Genomic DNA, 5,342 nt, shown 5'->3' on the forward strand with positions numbered 1-5,342 from the left:
TATTTGGCTTTTTGCCTAGGACAGTAAATATGTTCTCAAGTAAATTTACATAGGCACAGCAACAAAACCATGGAGTACTGAGGTAGTGACTAAGCATGTTTTGGCAAAGAAGACAAGTCTTAAGAGAGGCTGAGTTCTAACTGTCTATCTGAGACTGAGACCAATACTGCTAAGCTGTAAGACAGTGTAGCATTTCATCTATGCATGACACATGTATTGGCATAAAAAGGCTATGTTAAACTAAATTAAAGGATATACATAACATAAAACTTAACTAGCTCTATTCAACTTCTGCCACATCTTTGGGCTGCAGTTTTTGCTGAGTTTAGTTTCTGAAGCATCTTAAAAACCAGAGCAGTGGTTACATCAGAAGGAATGTGAGTGAGGGAATCACCCTTCTATTCTTACACATATGTACTCCCCAAACTGCAAATTTGTAGAGAGCTTTGTCCTTATGGGCCCTTTACCCCCTTACGGGCTTTTGATAATCAAAAAGAAATACCAGTCAACTGCTGCATAGTGATGTTTGGTCAACAACAGACCACATATATGATGGTGGCCCCATAAGATTATAAAACCGTATTTTTACTGGATGTTTTCTATGTTTAGATACATAAATACTTACCACTGTGTTATAATTGCCTATGGTATTCAGCACAGGTTTGTAGCCTGGGAGCAATAGGCTATACAATATAGGCGAGGTGTATGGCAGGCTGTACCATCTAGGTTTGTGTTAAGTACACTCTGTGATGTTCCACAACCACAAAATTGCCTAATGATGCATTTCTCAGAATGTATCCCCATCCTTAAGCAAATGTATGATTGTATAGTGTTTTTTCCTCTTAAAAGTAAGGTAGCTTCATTCATTTATATTAATAAATGTCTTTGTTGACTTTATTATTGCTTTCTTCCTCTGACCTTTTCTTTCTTACAGTTCTGCTTTTTTCTTTGAAGTGACCTTAAATTTTCAACATTCCTCCCCCTCTTCAATTTTAGCTGGTGACTTTGCTTCTAATTGTAGTGAGAAAATAGGAGCTGTTAGGGAAGCACTTCTCATCTCTCTAACATCAAATCGACTACACATGCTTACATTCATGCCCAGTGTCCTCTGCTGTCCTTTCGTCTGCAGTGGATGAATTGTTCATGCTGCAATCCAAGGCCAAGCCCTCACATATGCACTGAACTCATCTCTACTTGGCTGTGGAAGGGTTTTGCCTCTGAAATTACTATTTCTTTCTCATGACCCATCCATTGTCCCTTTTCAATTGGATTTTTCCTATTCCCCATTATATACTTGCTTTAATATCACTTATATTCAAGCAATGGCAATCATAGCAAACCTTCTTAATTCCAACACCTCCAGCTGCTAGTTCATATCTCTGCTTCATTTTACAGCAAAATTCCAGAAAGAGTTATCTATACTTAACGACTCCATCTTCTCACTTCCTATTCTTTCCTTTGTGTATAATACACGACTATTTTTTTTGCTATAAAGAATATTATGAAAATTGATTAAATATACACAAAGTCTTTAGATACATATTTTTAAAATTGGAAATAATTTCAAACTTCTGGCAAAGTTGCAAGAATGGTACAAAAACTCACACATGTCTCTAATTATTAACATTTTACCACATTTGCCTTATCATTCACTCTCTATGATGCTAGTTTACTCTTAAATACTTCAGTGTCTTCTTAGCAAGGATATTTTCTTGCCTAATCACAGTACTATTATGACAATCAGTATAACTATCAAAAACAATTAACAGTGACATAATACTATTATTTAATCTAAAACTTTATGTAATTTCATCAATTTTCATAATATTAATAATATCCTTTATAGCAGCGGTTCCCAACCTTTTTGGCACCAGGTACTGATTTCATGGAAGACAATTTTTCCACAGACTGGGGCTGGGGATGGTTTTGGTATGATTCAAATGCATTACATTTATTGTGCACTTTATTTTATTATTATTACATAATATATAATGAAATAATTATACAACTCACCATAATGCAGAATCTAATATCACCTGTAATCTGACAAGAGATGGAGCTTAGGTGGTGATGCGAGCTATGGGGAGCAGCTGTAAATACAGATGAAGCTTTGCTCACTGGGCCTGCTGTTCACTTCCTGCAGTGTGGCCCAGTTGCTAACACTAATGAGGCCTGGGGGTTGGAGACTGTGGCTTTATAGTAAACTACCATGCAGAAAAACCACCCACATTTTTTTCTGACCCAGGATTTAATCCAGAATACTGGTACACACACTTTTGTGTGATCTCCTTCTTTTGAGGTTGGACCGGACTAGTGACTTGTGTCTAATCAAGAGGATATGGCAAAGGCAATGCAATGTCTCTTCCATGATTAAGTTACAGAAAATAGTGCCTTCTATCTCATTTGCAGACTCTTTCTCTTGATGGCTTTTTTTTTTTATAGTATCAAAATTATACTTTATAAAGTTCCATTTAAAAATGCATAAAATAATCAGATAATATTTAAATAGGCAGACCCTAGTTAAAAATCTATTGCACAATTTTTATTGGGAAGGGACATTCTTTTACCATTTCATCTTTACTACAGAAGAAATAGACTTATGATGGTTCTACTTATGATTGTTCGACTTACAATGGCATGAAAGTATTAAGCATTCAGTAGAAGCTGTACTTTGAGTACCCATACAACCATTGTTTTACACTTTCAGTACAGTATTCAACAAATTATATGAGATACTCAACATTATATTGGCTTTATGTTAGATAATTTTGTCCAACTGCAGGCTAAGTGTTTTGAGCATGTTTAAGGTTCAGTAGGTTAGGTGTATTAAATACATTTTTGATATTTGCTATTTCAACTTACAGTGGGTTTAGTCAGACATAAATGTATCGTAAGTTGAGGAGCATCTGTATACCCAATATTGGCAAGGTCTGACTACTTTCACTAAACGCTTATTTGAAAAATAAAACTCCTTATGTCAACCTTGTGATGTAGGTCTTTAATTTTAAAAACTGCAAAACAGGTATAAAGGTTAGCCCTTATTAATTCATACAGTACAGCTAAAACTGCTATTTATGATCTCATACTAAAATGCTCACACACCACACAGTATTTAAAAAGGGACAAGTTTCATAGAGAGGTTTTCTGAGATGATCCTTTTAATTATAATATATAAAGAAGAAATATTTATAAATTTATAAAATTTATAACATTTTATAAATTCATAAATAAAAACTTATAAATTCATACAGAACTGTTTCAGCTAGTTTACCTCCAAATGAGAGGATTACAAACTACGCAGATCTGCTACATACAATATAAATGAAAAAAAATATAAATTATACCTAATGTGTAAGTATAATAATGATATTAGATTTTGATATTTAAATACTCTTAAAAGATGCTGAATGTGAATACTACAAAACCTTTCCTTTCTGTTTATGCTCTGGAAGAGAATGGAAGAAGTGACCAAGGCTCGAAGTGACTGAAATTCTTCACATGGTTTCTTGTGACCGGCTGTAGAGTGTAAAGTCTTTTCTTAGAGTCCAAAGACAAAAAGTCTCTGATTTGAAATCAGAATCGGTCTGCTGATCTGCTAGCCACAGCCCGAATATTGCCATAAACCTTTGATGGAGGATTTCCCAGGATGAGGTTGCAAATGGCAGTTCTTGCCATTTTGATGTTTTGGAAAGAGCCAAGGATGTGAACTTTCACATCAGCCAAAACTATCCGAGTCCGAGTTACATTCTCTATGGTAAATTTAGTTTTTCCTCCTTTACCAGCAATTCTTCCTATTGCTCTCGACAGATGGTCTCCCTTTAGAGGCTTAACATCTGTAATTTCAAAAGACTCTAGGAAGAGATCATCCAACCTGATGAGGGCAAGGGCATCCTCCACCTGAAACCCAAGAATAAAGGCTTTCACAAAATCAGCTGCTTTTGTCAGAGCACTAACATCCTTGGTTTCTTTACAAGTCCTGATTTCTACATTCCTTGATTTCAAGTTAAAGCGTATCTGAAGTCCCAAATGTTCTACTATAGGAGTAAATATCTTCATCCAGTTTTCTTTTAATGGTGTGTATCTGTTCGCTGGGACTGGAATTTTCCTTGTTTCTTCTTTCCCACTCAGGAGCCCGTCCCCGGACAGGGGCGGGAAGACGGGCCTCTTCGCCGGCCGGGCCTCCTCTGTGTCCAAGCGGCCCGCGTCCACGCCCTCCCCTGCTGCAGACAGCTGATCAGCCTGTCGTTTCTTAGCCCGCCGGCCACCCTTGCGGATGACCTGGGTGAAGCCCTCCTCGGCCCCGGCGCTCTGCGCCTCCATCTCGCCTTCCATCCTCAGAGACCTCCAGCCCCGGCGGGCGCTTCCGGCTCCAACACGTCCTCTTGATGGCTTTGATGGTAGAGATGGGTTCTTGCTCTTGCTCAGGCTGGTCTTGAACACCTGAGCTCAACCAATCCTCCTGGCCCAGCCTCCCAGAGTGCTAGGATTACTGATGTGAGCCACCACAGCTGGTCAACACTCTTTTCTATTAATATATCCCAAGATCTTCATGAGTTTTTAGTAACGACTACTTACTGAAGTGGAAAAATAGGTCACGAAGAGGCAAGAGAAAGAGAAGGTGAGGCTAGAAAAAGTTGTTAGGGGACACTAAACTTTGTGTAACCTCAAAATAGGCAAGTGAACTTAAACTACTAAAGAAGAAGAAGGAGCATGCTGGGCATCCATTGCAGCACACAAAGACATTGCCTTCTGCTTGCAGAGTATTTCCTTTGTCTTGAAGCCACATGGAAAAGTTGAAGACATCTCTTCTACTAGTTCAGATATTAAAAGTCCCCTAGATGAATGAGTCCTTAAGTTTTAGAGATAGATACTGAAATATTCATAGATGAAATGAAATAATGCTTAGAATTTGAAAGTTAAGCTTTAGAAACATAATAATGTAATACTATTATAAATTTTGGGGGTGCTTTTTTCTTTTATTATTATATAATTGTCTGCTGGCACCTGTTGCAGTGTTCCGAAGTCTTCTGTAAGCCTAATTAGTTCCTTTTTAAGTAATCTGTCTTTTCTCTCTGATAGATTTTAAGATTTTCTTTTCAACCTTGATGCTCTGCAGTTACATTATAAAATGCCTAAGAGTAGATATATTTTTATTTGTACTTCTTTGATAATCAAAGAATACTTTTAGCCTAATTCATGTTTTTCCTCAGTTTATGAACATTCTCAGTCATCTTTTCACATGTTTCTTTGCTACTTCTTTCTCTTTTTCCATAGCACTCATCACAAACATTTTAAAGCTTCTTAATTTTGAATCCATCTCCTTTATGTTTTTTATATCTGTT

General features: G+C 36.9%; 1 pseudogene; it reads right to left on the reverse strand.

Annotated features, from left to right (window-relative positions):
- Positions 1–3,140: 3,140 nt before the first annotated feature.
- Positions 3,141–4,379, reverse strand: LOC105867342 (RNA-binding protein PNO1 pseudogene; annotated as a pseudogene).
- Positions 4,380–5,342: the final 963 nt, after the last annotated feature.

Source organism: Microcebus murinus, chromosome 9, assembly GCF_040939455.1.
Source record: "Microcebus murinus isolate Inina chromosome 9, M.murinus_Inina_mat1.0, whole genome shotgun sequence".
Taxonomy (NCBI): Eukaryota; Metazoa; Chordata; class Mammalia; order Primates; family Cheirogaleidae; genus Microcebus; species Microcebus murinus.